General features: G+C 42.8%; 1 protein-coding gene across 1 annotated transcript in view; it reads right to left on the bottom strand.

Moving 5' to 3' along the window:
- The window catches only part of LOC133605413 (uncharacterized), a 646,046-nt gene that overhangs the window by 309,344 nt on the left and 320,456 nt on the right, over window positions 1-16,246 (bottom strand). The gene's annotated exons all lie outside the window — the stretch shown is intronic.

The raw sequence follows: 16,246 nt of genomic DNA, 5'->3' as shown, positions 1-16,246 counted from the left end.
CATGATGGTGATGCAAAGGCCCGATTCGCAGCTGGAGAGACAACTGTGCGAGATTTATGGGAGGATGCGACCATGCATGCTTGGCGCGACGCCTGTGTAAACATCTGTTTTAACGCAAACGTTGTTGTGTGTAATTAGTGTTTTAACCCAATCAGTGGTTGTATAATTACAGTCATTAGTGTCAACGCCAAGCTGCCATGCTCTCTAAACTAGGCAATAAACTCTCCCCGCACACACTCACACACACACTATCTCCCATTGCATCTTTCTTATTTACTGCTGTATATTTTATGCAAGACTTGACTCTTCCTTATCACCCCGCTCTGTTCCTCTGCCACATCGCTCCTCTCTGTGTTTACACAAATCCTCTGCTGTGATCACAGAGTGCTCTTAATTGGAAGCACATCGTTAGCGGGCGGAGCCTGATGAGCGCTTCCCCCTGATGGGTTGTGTCACAGCCACTGAGCCAGAGGTCCCAGCAGCAAATAATAAGCTGTCGCCGCTTCTGTCATCATCGCCTGCATATCAATTTGCAATGGTCCCTATTTATTTTTTTGTTAATGGAGGTACTTGGAGGTGACATGAAAAGGATGACACATGTGTTAAATGATTTCATCAATTAATAGGTGCTGCATAATAGGTGCTTCTGAAACGAGAAAAAAAATTGATTGGAACTATAAAAAATAAAAAAATAAAATAAAAAAGGCAACTGCACCGATTCCTAAAGCAGTATTGCCAATTGTAAACTGTAACAATGTACCACATTGCTTTTAAAGTCAGTACTTACCAGGGCTGCAGTTGTCAGTTATTTTAGTGATCAAATAATCAATCACATACAGCGTTTTTTATTTATTTTTTAATTAATTGAGTAATTGGATAAAGCACACTTTTGAGCCTCAATGAGTATTTTAGGGCAGTGGTCCCCAACCTTTTTGTAGCTACGGACCGGTCAACGCTTGATAATTTGTCCCACGGACCGGGGGGGAGGGTTTTATTTTATTTATTTTTTTCATAAAGAAATACAATCATGTGTTCTTACGGACTGTATCCCTGCAGACTGTATTGATCTATATTGATATATAACGTATATATTGTGTTTTTTATGTTGATTTAATAAAAAATAAAAAAAAAAAGAGAAAAAACCTTTCTTGTGCGGCCCGGTACAATCCTTCGGCGGCCCGTTTCCGGGCCGCGGCCCGGTGGTTGGGGACCACTGTTTTAGGGAATAAAGTTCAAATCAACAAACACTTTTCTGCTCGCAATAACTTTCATTCTTTTGTTTCATAAATGCACATCATCAACATAGATATTGCACTTTAAACATGTGTGCAATAATACAAATAAAACAAAACATATACATGTATACATGCATGTACGTATATACAATACCCAAAACCAATGAAGTTGGCACGTTGTGTAATTTGTAAATAAAAACAGAATACAATAATTTGCAAATCCTTTTCAACGTACAAACCCCGTTTCCATATGAGTTGAGAAATTGTGTTAGATGTAAATATAAACGGAATATAATGATTTGCAAATCATTTTCAACAATATGCTACAAAGACAACATATTTGATGTTCAAACTGATAAAACAATTGTTTTTTGCAAATAATCATTAACTTTAGAATTTGATGCCAGCAACACGTGACAAAGATGTTGGGAAAGGTGGCAATAAATACTGATAAAGTTGAGGAATGCTCATCAAACACTTATTTGGAACATCCCACAGGTGAACAGGCAAATTGGGAACAGGTGGGTGCCATGATTGGATATAAAAGTAGATTCCATGAAATGCTCAGTCATTCACAAACAAGGATGGGACGAGGGTCATCACTTTGTCAACAAAAGCGTGAGCAAATTGTTGAACAGTTTAAGAAAAACCTTTCTCAACCAGCTATTGCAAGGAATTTAGAGATTTCACCATCTATGGTCCGTAATATCATCAAAGGGTTCAGAGAATCTGGAGAAATCACTGCACATAAGCAGCTAAGCCCGTGAACTTCGATCCTCCAGGCGGTACTGCATCAAAAAGCGACATCAGTGTGTAAAGGATATCACCACATGGGCTCAGGAACACTTCAGAAACACACTGTCAGTAACTACAGTTGGTCGCTACATCTGTAAGTGCAAGTTAAAACTCTCCTATGCAAGGCGAAAACCGTTTATCAACAACACCCAGAAACGCTGTCGGCTTCGCTGGGCCCGAGCTCATCGAAGATGGACTGATGCAAAGTGTAAAAGTGTTCTGTGGTCTGACAAGTCCACATTTCAAATAGTTTTTAGAAACTGTGGACGTCGTGTCCTCCGAAACAAAGAGGAAAAGAACAATCCGGATTGTTATAGGTGCAAAGTTCAAAAGTCAGCATCTGTGATGGTATGGGGGTGTATTAGTGCCCATGGGTAACGTATGCAAATTATTGTATTCTGTCTTTATTTAACTACACAATGTGCCAACTTCACTGGTTTTGGGTTTTGTACATACTGTATGTACATGCATATACATTAATGTACAGTATATATATCCACCCATCCATCCATTTTTGACCACTTGTCCTTTTAGGGGTGCCTATCCCAGCTGCATTCGGGCGGAAGGCGGGGTACACCCTGGACAAGTCGCCACCTCATCACAGGGCCAACACAGATAGACAACATTTGCACTCACATTTACACTATAAGAACCAATATGTGTTGCCAATCAACCTATCCCCAGGTGCATGTCTTTGGAGGTGGGAGTAAGTCGGAGTACCGGCAGGGAACCCACGCAGTCACGGAGAGAACATGCAAATTCCACACAGAAAGACCCCGAGCCCGGGGATCGAACCCAGGACCTTCTGATTGTGAGGCACGAGCACTAACCCCTTTACTACTACCGTGGCCACTCGAAGTCTCGACAGCAATTCTTTACATCCCCTGCTGCGAGAGCGCGCATGGCTTCAGAGGGGGCGAAGCTATGTGCCATGTTAAGACAGAGGCAACGCTTCCGTGTTTGGACACTAAGTACTTACGCTGCTTATTAGTGATAGTATACGAAATGTGGATTGTTACGTTCATGCCTTAATTGTAAAATATGTTGGTAATGTAACTTGTGTTATGTCTACCCAAATAAATTCTGTTGATAATAATCTGTACACATTTTTTGGGGCACATACATATGCTGAAATATGTATGCCCCTCAAACTTAATGTGTGACTAATGAAACGAGTCCAAATTTACAAGTTTTGTTGTAGATTATGCTCTGTACTGTATGTACATAATACACCAGATGATGTTGGTATATCAGTTGAGGAAAATGTGTAAATTACATTATTAACATCCTGTAATTTGGTGTTGATATTATTATTCATTTCATCTTCTGATAGATTAAAAAATAACACCAGTGGGTTAACATCCTGTAATTAGGTGTTGATATTATTATTCATTTCATCATCTGATAGATTAAAAATGAACACCAGTGGGAGTATTTTCAAACTCTGCCAGACTCAAGTCCACTTATTTGACCGATGAACATTATCACATCATTTATTCAGAAAGTATAAATTACGAAAATTGAAGATACAATACTATCATTCGCAACATGTGAGTGTATAATAACATTATGATTTGTACATTTTCAGAATGTGCTTTTTCTATTTTGAAACAAAGAAAACAATCTTAAATTATCTTTATTTTTAAGTTATCTTGCCATGATTTTACCAGTCCGGCCCACTTGGAAATAGGTTTTCCTCCATGTGGCCCTTGAGCTAAAATGACACCCCTGGTGTAGATCCACCCATTGTGTACAAAAGACTGTCTCTGTAACGCTTGTTTTCTTTTTGTGTCATTGGGTTGTTTGAGTGTAGTTCACTTTTACGACACTGGAGGGGGCATTGAACGCATCATTACATCAGCAAGCTCTGAAAGTTAGGATGAACTTCGATGTCAATTGTTTAATTGACTATTACATTCTATTACCGTATTTTTCGGACTATAAGTCGCAGTTTTTTTTCATAGTTTGGCCGGGGGTGCGACTTGTACTCAGGAGCAACTTATGTGTGAAATTATTAACACATTACCGTAAAAAATCAAATAATATTATTTAGCTCATTCACGTAAGAGACTACACGTATAAGATTTCATGGGATTTAGCGATTAGGAGTGACAGATTGTTTGGTAAACGTATAGCATGTTCTATATGTTATAGTTATTTGAATGACTCTTACCATAATATGTTAAGTTAACATACCAGGCACGTTCTCAGTTGGTTATTTATGCCTCATATAACGTACACTTATTCAGCCTGTTGTTCACTATTCCTTATTTATTTTAAATTGCTTTTCAAATGTCTATTCTTGGTGTTGGATTTTATCAAATAAATGTCCCCAAAAAATGTGACTTATACTCCAGTGCGACTTATATATGTTTTTTTCCTTCTTTATTATGCATTTTCGGCCGGTGCAATTTATACTCCGGAGCGATTTATACTCCGAAAAATACGGTAATCATTACATTACTTAGGGCTGGGATGTTCAAATTCTGTGCATTTATGTAAACTGTGTATACACAGCTAAGTGATGTATATTTAACAGCCCTGTTGCAGGCTCGCTGTCATGACTTGGTCTTGGGTGTGTGCTTTTCCGGGATGCAATGGAAAGTTGGCTCGGGCGAGACGGGAATGAAGGTACATGATTTATTTATTATTATCAAAAAAAAAGAATAAATGAAAGCGCGCACAGTGGCGGAGAATAAACTATGAAACCAAAAGACTATAGCAAAAAAGTACAAATGAAAAGCACGCACAGTGGCGGAGAACAAACTATGAAAAACAAAAAGACTATAAACATGGAACAAAAACTTACTTTGACAAGGGACATGAAGCAGGATCTTAGAGGATGAAGAGAGTACATAAGCATAAATGTGGAGAGGTCGTCAGAACGACAAACTGAAAAGAATGAACTTAAATACTATGGACATGATTAGTGAAAGCAGGTGCGTGACTCAAAACGTGAAACAGGTGCGTGACGTGACAGGTGAAAACTAATGGTTGCTATGGTGACAAACAAGAGTGCACAATGAGTCCAAACGTGGAACAGGTGAAACTAATGGGGTAATCATGGAAACAAGACAAGGAAGTGAAAAGACAGAAACTAAACAAAACATGACTTAAAACAAAACATGATTACACAGACATGACAGAGCCCCTCCCTTAAGGACAGATACCAGATGTCCATAAAAAAAATTAACAAGAGTCATGGGAGGGCGGGAGGGGGACATGGCGGTGGGTCGCCAGACCACGTGTCCCCGTATCCACCGAGGCAGAGTTAGGTGGCGGCGGCGAGTGGAACGCCGCTGCAGCAGGCGAGGCGGGCGCCCAGGGAATGGCCATATTCGTGGCCGACTGGGAGGTGGGCGCACTTGGCATGGCGGGCGACCAGGTAGCGGCCATATCTGTGGCCGACGAGGAGGAAGGCACGTCGTCATCGTGGCAGGCGTGGAAGCAGCAGATGATGCAGGCAGCGAAGCTCGGCGTGGCGCGTCAGGCGGTGAAGCTCGGCGCGGCGCGTCTTGGTCTTGGCATGGCGGGTCTTGGTCTTTGCATGGCGTGTCTTGGTCTTTGCATGGCGTGTCTTGGTCTTGGCATGGCGGGTCTTGGTCTTGGCATGGCGGGTCTTGGTCTTGGCATGGCGGGTCTTGGTCTTGGCATGGCGGGTCTTGCCGTCGTGGAGCTGCGACTGGCGGCACTTGGCGTCGTGGAGCTGCGACTGGCGGCACTTAGCGTCGTGGAGCTGCGACTGGCGGCACTTGGCGTCGTGGAGCTGCGACTGGCGGCACTTGGCGTCGTTGAGCTGCGACTGGCGGCACTTGGCGTCGTTGAGCTGCGACTGGCGGAACTTGGCGTCGTTGAGCTGCGACTGGCGGCACTTGGCGTCGTGGGTCCTGGTCTTGGCGTGGAGGGTCTTGGTCTTGGACTTGGCGTGGAGGGTCTTGGTCTTGGACTTGGCGTGGAGGGTCTTGGTCTTGGACTTGGCGTGGAGGGTCTTGGTCTTGGACTTGGCGTGGAGGGTCTTGGACTGGCAGTGCTTGGTCTTGGCTTGGCAGTGCTTGGCGGCGTGGAGCTGGTACCGGAGCTTGGCATGATGCGGCTAGGCGTGGTGCGGGTACTGGAGTCTGCCGTGGAACTTGGCGTGGTGGAGCTGGTGCTAGCCTTGGTGCGGCAACAGGTGCGGCGACAGGTGCTAGCCGTGGTGCAGCGACAGGTGCTAGCCGTGGAGCTACGACAGGTGCTAGCCGTGGTGCTGCGACAGGGGCTAGCCTTGGCTCTGGTGCTAGCCTTGGTGCTAGCCGTGGTGCAGCTACTGGTGCTAGCCGTGGAGCTAGCCTTGGAGCAGGTGGAGGTGGCCTAGCTGGGGGTTGCGGCTTGGCAGGTCGGAAGACTGGTGAGGGCGGTCGTGCTGGAGGCTGTGGCTTGACGGGTCGGAAGACTGGTGAGGGCGGTCGTGCTGGAGGCTGTGGCTTGACAGGTCGGAAGACTGGTGGTGGCGGCCGTGCTGGAGGCTGTGGCTTGACATGGTGATGCAGAGCCACCTCACCTACACAGCTCCCGACCCCAGCCCCCCCCTCAAGGGGCGGATACCAGACGCGCTCTCTGCGGTCTGGAACTCTCTCTAGGGGTGGGCGGGGGGAGGCAGAAACGTCCCCTTTAAATTGTCCAAAATGTCTATTTTCTACCTGTGATATTGTGGGTGAAAAACATTTTTTTTGTGACTTGGGCGTGACTTGAGTCCTGGGGGGCGGGGAATCAAAAGAAAAAGAATTCAGAAAAAAAAAATCCTGGTTTTTGACGTCATTAGGGCGAAGAATAAACTATGAAACCAAAAGACTATAGCAAAAAAAGTACAAATGAAAAGCACGCACAGTGGCGGAGAACAAACTATGAAAAACAAAAAGACTATAAACATGGAACAAAAACTTACTTTGACAAGGGACATGAAGCAGGATCTTAGAGGATGAAGAGAGTACATAAGCATAAATGTTGAGAGGTCGTCAGAACGACAAACTGAAAAGAATGAACTTAAATACTATGGACATGATTAGTGAAAGCAGGTGCGTGACTCAAAACGTGAAACAGGTGTGTGACGTGACAGGTGAAAACTAATGGTTGCTATGGTGACAAACAAGAGTGCACAATGAGTCCAAACGTGGAACAGGTGAAACTAATGGGGTAATCATGGAAACAAGACAAGGGAGTGAAAAGACAGAAACTAAACAAAACATGACTTAAAACAAAACATGATTACACAGACATGACACTCGCGCCTATATTTCATTGCATTGTGGTCACTTTAGTTGATTTATAATGATTGTATTTGTTTTGTATAGGAAACCACAAACACGCAAATAAACAACTCATGCATGTCTTCAATATACAATTGAACCTGCAAATCTGGACTTGGACAATCTATTATTTCTTCTGCACTCACCTGAACGAATAATTGCTGTCCTGACCCGACACCCTGAAGTGATTGCTAATCCATATTAAACCAGTCATAGTCGTTACCAGTGTTGGGTTAGTTACTGAAAACCAGTAACTAGTTTCAGTTACTAGTTACTTTATTTCAAAAGTAACTCAGTTACTAACTCAGTTACTTACACTAAACAGTAATGCGTTACTGTGAAAAGTAACGATTTAGCTACTACTTTTTATTCTCCTTTTTTTTTTTTTAAGGCTTCCATTAATGCCCTTTTAGCCTTCATTTCAGTACTGTTATTGCACTGGAGAATAATACAATCTGTTGATCAACTTGACATGCATTTGCATCACTGAACTCATACAACACACAAAGACAAAGATATGTTTCAAAGGGCCAACATATTTCAGGCCAGAACAAATTGACAAAACTATTTTAAATAGCTGCAACATAATGACACTTTAACTTTAACTTTAAGTAGATGGGATCTTTGATCCAAGACACAACTTACATTTAACTAAAATGTTATTTTCTTTGTGCTCGACAAAAGAGAAGTATTGAGAATGTCTCCATGTTAAGAAACTCGACTTCTGGCTTCGCCATGATGTCTTGTTAGTTGTTATGAGAGTAGCGTATCTGTGTGTGTGTGTGTGTGTAGCCCTTTAAGATATGACAGCATGTGAGGTGAGTGACGTCAGTGAGTGAGTGGGCGAGTGAGGTGAGGGAACGGCGACAGTGAGTGCGTGCAGGTGCTCTAGCTTGGTGGATGGCTGCGTCCAATAAAGTCACAAAGTTCCAACAAACCGCAGGCCTCGTCATTCACCCTCAGCTGTAAAGACCCACTTCCGGGTAAAATGAAAGTTGTTAGCCCCAAAGTACATAGGCCCTGGAGGAACGTCTCCTCTGCGCCCCTCAACTACGGTCTGGGAGCCCCCCGCCCCCCGCCCCCACCCACAGAAAGCAAGCCTCTTCTTTTCCTTGTGACACAGAAGGACGACACCGCAGCGCTTCAATAAAACACACTCAGATCTTCTGTTTCTAGCCGATACTACATTAAAAAATAACGTAAAATAACGCAGTAACGCATCATGTAGTAACGGAAACTGAGTTACTGAATATAAAAAATAACGCGTTAGAATACTAGTTACCGCTGAAACTAACGGCGTTACAATAACGAGTTACTTTGTAACGCGTTAGTCCCAACGCTGGTCGTCACTACACATTGCATTTGTTGTTCAGGAGCGCTAGCTTGCTGTTATTGGTTAGCTATTGTATCTTCCTACGGTGTGTAGTGAAACATGTTTAACTATTCCTCGTCCTGCAGGGATGATATTTGTAAGACACTTTCTGTATTTGTCGCCATGGAGGCGAGGATTAGTGATTAGGAAGTAGCTAAAACACTGCCGACTGCGGATGGATGTTAACCGCTAGCTAGCTATGTTTAAAAGCATAGCGTTAATGCTCGGTGTGGAGACATAGCTCATATTACTCCAATCCGAGTCTGCTTGTAAGTACTCCGTATGTGTGCATTGCCGAACATGCACCTCTGCTCTAGCAATGACGACGGCACGCCATAATGTCTGTTAAAAAAAAAATGGTACCGGTATTTTTCAAAGGAGTATAGAACCGTTTTTAATTCATTAGTACTGCAGTAGTTAATTAGTGCCGGCATTACTGTACCACCCTAATATATATATATATATATATATATATATATATATATATATATATATATATATATATATATATATATATATATATATATATATATATATATCTCTATATACACAAACATACTGTATATTTCAACACCTCCAAATTTGGTAACCAAAATGACAACTAAGAATCATTTTACAATCAATCAGCTGGTGTGTAATAAGTAGGAATGGGGATCGATTGGTACTGGGCCGCACAAGAAATTAAAACAATTAAAAAACTAAAATGTTTTATTTTTTTATTTTTTGTTATTAAATCAACATAAAAAACACAATATATACATTACATATCAATATAGATCAATACAGTCTGCAGGGATACAGTGCGTTAACACACATGATTGTATTTCTTTAAAGAAACCCCCCCTGGTCCGTGGGACAAATTTTCAAGCCTTGACCGGTCCGCAGCTACAAAAAGGTTGGGGACCACTGCTCTACAGTACCAATTTCTGCATTGTTGTGTGTTTAAATGGGTAAGTAAATGTTAATTGTTTAAAAAAAATCAATTTATTTTTAATTCAACCTTTATTGAACTGTTTCACTAAGCTGTGCTGTGAAGTTATTGCGTTTTTTTTACCCTTTTGTGTCTTATTTGCATGTACTGTACTGTATCATTTGCATGCAGTTGCAATTCCAATATGTTACAGTAGATGGCAGTAGCATATAGACTAGTGTCTTGCCTTAGCCAGGAAGTAGCCTTTGCCATTAAGTTAAATGTGGCAGTCTTCTCTTTTGTTGAGTCCTATAAAGTGTTTGCACTGTAAGCATTGTATTTATTACACAACAGCCATTTGATTGTAATGCGCATCTTTGTTGTTGTTATCATTACCAAATTTGGAGGTGTTGTTAACCCTGTCACATCGCTAATGCAAATTTTAAGCATGTCTAATGGAAAATCCAATAAGCATCGAGCTAGCACATAAAAAGTGGAAGTTTACTGTACTTTTGAGGGCCTCTTTCTTGCTTTGTTGGTATGGAAAATTGTAAAATTATTAAAGAGGGAGTGCGGCTGAGTCAGGTCTACAACCGTACGTGACGCCACGTGCAACAAAGGTATCAAAATATGGTACCGTTTGATTTGACGTGAATCGGCACCCGGTAGTACCGTTAGACTTTGGTCTATACCGATAAAAGTGCTGAAGTCGCTACCTATCCCTAGTAATAAGTACAATAGTTACAGTATTGACTAAAAAAGTCCCCGTTTACACTGCACACCAAATCTGATGTTTTTGCCCTCAAGTGACAAAGATCTGATTTTTTTTTGCCAGTCTTAATGCTCCAAAGTGCTTTAAATCTGATCTTTGGGCATCAGATTCAGTCCACATCAGGAATCCGATTGAAATCTGATCTTTTCAAATGTGACTTAAGTCTAAACGCAATGCAACCTGAATGAGATTTTTTCCGTCAGCTTTGGGCGAGCTAGGTCACTTGCGTGTGTCGGGAAAGATGCAGTCGCCAGCGGAAGTGGATATTTCATCACGATATCCAGTTTCGGTGAGCAAAGTCTATTTAGGACAACCGAATTTTCGGTGCATCACTTGTCAATAGTTCACAAATAATAGGCTATAGTTAATATATAAATATATATTTTGATTCCGAAGAAATAGCGCTTGTTGAAAGACCGGAATTGACGCTGTGGCGCATTTGCTTACATGCGAGTTGAAAAATAATGCTCCTGTAAATCCACGCTGATGTCCGTGTCTCCTCTACCTAACAGTCAAAAAAAGATTACAACTAAAGATGTCCGATAATATCAGCCTGCCTATAGTATCGGCCGACAAATGCTTTAAATTGTAATATCGAAAATTATCGGTATCGGTTTGAAAAAGTAAAATTAATGACTTTTTAAAACGCCTTTTAAAATGCCGCTGTACGGAGCGGTACATATCCGGTAAAACACGGACATAGGGAGAAGTACAGAGCAGTTGTGTCTCCCAGAAAGCAGCCCCTCCCCTCTCCCCTCTCCCACACACAACACAGGAGTTGCAGCACGACTGCAGCATGAGAGGTTTACTGGCGACGCTTGATGACCTCATCAAACCGCCGCGAGCGGAGCATAACAACAACAAGAGTGTGTTGTTGCCGGTGCTGTAGCCGTGGCTAACAAGCGAGCTCGGTCGGTGACTGACTAACGACACCATGTCTATGGTTTGGGATTATTTTAAAGTGTCTCTGACAGATACAAAACTGGCAATTTGCAATGACTGCAAAAAGTTGGTTATGCGAGGAGGAACCAAGACGTCTTCCTTTAATACGAGCAATTTGATCTCCCACCTCTCCAAGAATCATAAGGAGATACACGAATACAAGCGGAAGACGGATGAAAAGCAAACAGCGGGAAAAAGTAGTACCACACAGTTGTCGCTTAAAGACTCTGCCGAGAAAAAACAAAAATACAACAAAAACCACCCCAAAGCGAAAGCCCACGTTGTGGTCAGGGACAACGCACGCAGTATGGCAAAAGCTACGGTGGAGTTTGGTGTGGCTAGTCTGCCCTGCATGGCGCACACTTTGCAGCTTGCAGTGAGCGGAGCTACCCTGTCTCAACACAGCATTTCAAAAGCTCTGGCTGACTGCTAGGCCACTTCAAGCACTCACCACTAGCTTGCAGCACATTTTTGTTACCGTATTTTCCGCACTATAAGGCGCACCTAAAAACCACAAATTTTCTCAAAAGCTAACAGTGCGCCTTATAACCCGGTGCGCTTTATTACGATTAATTTTCATAAAGTTTCGATCTCGCAACTTCGGTAAACAGCCGCCATCTTTTTTCCCGGTAGAACAGGAAGCGCTTCTTCTTCTACGCAAGCAACCGCCAAGGAAAGCACCCGCCCCCATAGAACAGGAAGCGCTTTAAGCAACCACCCGCCCCCGGAAGAAGAAGAAAAAACGCGCGGATATCACCGTACGTTTCATTTCCTGTTTACATCTGTAAAGACCACAAAATGGCTCCTACAAAGGACAAGGATCCGGTTCATAAAAACACGCAATCTCTCCATCCGCACACGGATTACTACCGTATTTCACAGCAACTGATATTCCTGTGAACTGCACTGTGGAACGGGAGCACGTACGGTGAATATTCGCACCACAGGGAATGAGAAGTCATCCTTCACTGTGGTTCTAGCTTGCCATGCTAATGGCCAGAAACTTCCTCCCATGGTGATATTCAAAAGGAAGACCTTGCCAAAAGAGACCTTTCCAGCCGGCGTCATCATAAAAGCTAACTCGAAGGGATGGATGGATGAAGAAAAGATGAGCGAGTGGTTAAGGGAAGTTTACGCGAAGAGGCCGGGTGGCTTTTTTCACGCTGCTCCGTCCATGTTGATATACGACTCTATGCGCGCCCACATCACAGATGGTGTCAAAAAACAAGTGAAGCACACAAATACAACACTCGCCGTCATTCCGGGTGGATTAACCAAAGAACTCCAACCGCTGGATATTGGTGTCAACAGGGCATTCAAATCACGAGTGCGAACGGCGTGGGAAAAATGGATGACCGAAGGCGAACACACCTTCACTAAGACGGGCAGACAACGCCGGACGACATACGCCAACATCTGCCAGTGGATTGTAAATGCCTGGGCAGATATTTCTGTCACAACTGTGGTCCGAGCTTTCCGGAAGGCAGGATTCACAGAACTGCTGCACAACAACAGCGACACTGAATCCGATGACTTCGAAGAGACGGAGCCGGCCATTTTGGAACCCACGCTTGCGCAACTTTTCAATTCGGACACCGAAGACGAAGAATTCGAAGGATTTACCGGTACGAATGAAGAATAACTTCAGAAAGTGAGCGCTATGTTTATTTTGTGTGTTGTGACATTAACGTTCGAGCAACATTACCGGTATGTTGCTATTGCTCTACACCATTTTGAATTTTACTATGTTTGTGATTGCACATTTGTACATTTTGGGACAGAGTTGTTAGAACGCTGGTTTTCAATATATTATTAAAGTTTGACTGAACTATCTGACTGTTTTTTTGACATTCACTTTAGCGCAGCGTTTTTTTGACATTCACTTTAGCGCAGCGTAGGCGCGGCTTATAGTCCGGGGCGGCTTATTGGTGGACAAAATTATGAAATATGTAATTCATAGAAGGTGCGGCTAATAATCCGGTGCGCCTTATAGTGCGGAAAATACGGTACTCATACAAATACGTTAGAGCAGGGCAGATTGAGCCCAGTTTATAATTCCCTATTATACAGTATGCCAGGCAGTCTTGCACTAAAGGAGGACTATGTTGTTGTTTACTTTATTACTCTAGTATACTCTGGACTGAAGCTGTGTGCCTTCATTGTTTTTGTAGCTATTGTTTTGAGGCATGTTTAAAAAAATAAAAAATAATGCACTTTGTGAAAGTCAAAGTATAGTAATTCCCAGAGTTGTAGTGGGTCTCAGGGAGAGCATGTCCCAAATTACAAGCTGCTGTTTTGAGGCGTGTTAAAAAAAATAATGCACTTTGTGACTTCAATAATAAATATGGCAGTGCATGTTGGCACTTTTTTCCATAACTTCAGTTGGAGTTGTTCTCTTACTTTGGAAAACCTTGTTACATTGTTTAATGCATCCAGCGGGGCATCACAACAAAATTAGGCATAATAATGTGTTAATTCCACGACTGTATATATCGATATCGGTTGATATCGGAATTGGTAATTAAGAGTTGGGCAATATCGGAATATCGGATATAGGCAAAAAAGCCATTATCGGACATCTCTAATTACAACCCTCCCAAATATATTACACTATATACATCCATTCATACATTATATTATTTTCATTTATTTTCACGTGAAAAAACACTCATTTTTAGGGTGTTGCAACTTTTATGTTGTTTTGTAGTAGTAGTGACTTCCTACCGGCCAACAACTCAGTAGAAGCATTTGAGTCCCATCTTAAAACTCATTTGTATATGCTAGCCTTTAAATAGACCCCCCTCTTGGACCAGTTGATCTGCCGTCTCTTTTCTCCTCTGCACCCCTCACCTGCGTGGAGAGGTTATTAGGTGACCCCGATGACGCGCTAGCTGTTCAAAGTCGGGACCCGGGGTGGACCACTCATCTGTGCATCAGTTGATGACGTCTCTGCGCTGCTGACCTGTCTCCACTCAAGATGATCCCCTGCTGGCCCCACTATGGACTGGACTCTCACACTATTAACTAGATCCACTATGGACTGGACTCTCACACTATTAACTAGATCCACTATGAACTGGATTCTCACACTATTAACTAGATCCACTATGGACTGGACTCTCACACTATTAACGAGATCCACTATGGACTCGACTGTCACACTATTAACTAGATCCACTATGGACTGGACTCTCACACTATTAACTAGATCCACTCAACGTTCATTGCACCGGTCGCCCAGTGGGGGTCCCCACATCTGCGGTCCCCTCCAAAGTTTCTCATTGTATCCCACTAGGTTGAGTTTTTTCTTGCCCTGATGTAGAATCTGAGCCGAGGATGTCGTTGTGGCTTGTGCAGCCCTTTGAGACACTTGTGATTAAGGGCTTTATAAATAAACTTTGATTGATTGATTGATTGAACTTCCTTTGTTTTCAGTTTATCGAAGCCCCCGCATGCAAGTGGCGTCGAGGCCGCATTGGGGCCACATTGGGGCCTGTACACGTTTGAACTGTAGTCTGGTAAAAATCACATTTTACATGCCGTGTAAACAGTCGGCTGGAAAAAAACAGATTGAAAAAAAATCAGAATTGGGCCACTTCGGCCTGCAGTGTAAACTTAGTCAAAAAGACAAGACTGGCACATTCAATTTGATGACAAAGACTAATTCCTGACTACTGAGGCTATGTCTACACTAAGCCGGATAACCCCTTAAACAAATAATTATTTAGCCTAAGCATCGTGTCAGCCACACTAAACCAGCGTTTAAGGTCCCCCTCCTTGGATCATTTTTTACACTCGTAAGTGCGCCGTGTATTTCTTGAATCTACGGCTGCTAGCTTTGTATGGACTCATTGATCGTTTACAAACTGAGTTCAGAGAGGAAGTGACGCTAGAAAGACCGTGCCCCACACAGGAAGTGACGTCAGAAAGAACGCGCCACAGCCAGCTTCATAACAACCTGTTTCCAATCGGAGGTAAACATTAGAAAGATGGAGGCGAGTCATCCAGACATGCCCATGTTTCCCCTTCCTCTACATGTACAGAGACTTGTGGAAATCACACATGAATACCTATAGAGAAAGCGATTGCAACTATTTGGGATACAACACTTCTCAGACGGCAAGAGAACTTTCCAATGTCCGGGTCAGCTGTGATTCTACTTGCATCCATTTGTCGAAGGAGAGACAACGAGAATGTGGGCTCCCGTGAATGTGATAAAAAAAAGTAGTGTGTGCTTTGTATTACCTGGCTGTCGAGGGAAGACTACGGAAAACGGAGAATATTTTTGGACTGGCAAAGAAGACTGTATCAGTTATTGTCCGCCATGTATGTCGCGGACTCAACGTCTTGGTCCAGAGTTTATAAAGTCACCAAAAACGAATGGACAATGAAGGTGAAGGAAAAAGAGTGAGGAGTGTCCTGACCAGATATCTAGATCCCTAGATTGATTGATGTAAAATGTTCTTTATCACATTGTTTACTTTCACGTGTCCATTAAAGATTTGATTAATTTATGATGGCTTAGGAGTGATTCACTACAATAGGGCCCCACAGCACACTGGATTCCAGTTAATTGAAATACCACAACACTGGATATTGTTCAGATAAATTCTATTTAATTTAAGAACTTGCACACAAAGCAACACTGGATGTGACTATGACGTGTGCATTTTCTGCGCATGCGTACTAGGTCGCGTTGCGCCGGCGGACGGAGGGGGCAGGGGTGTCTTAAACGACCATTGTGTGCGTGTGGACAAGGATATGGTTAGGTGGGATTTACCCTGGATAACCTGGAAGGGGCCTGAGGACAAACTGAAATGAATGCATGCTTGTAAATGAGACTCAGAAGTGTAAGAAAACAAGATACTGTATAACAACTGGACAGCAGATTGTTTATCATGACATGTTAAAGGGGAACATTATCACCAGACCTAT

This window comes from Nerophis lumbriciformis, linkage group LG07 (genome assembly GCF_033978685.3).
Source record: "Nerophis lumbriciformis linkage group LG07, RoL_Nlum_v2.1, whole genome shotgun sequence".
NCBI classification, from domain to species: Eukaryota; Metazoa; Chordata; class Actinopteri; order Syngnathiformes; family Syngnathidae; genus Nerophis; species Nerophis lumbriciformis.
Note: the sequence above shows the minus strand (reverse complement) of the source record. Positions and strands in the feature narration are given on the sequence as shown.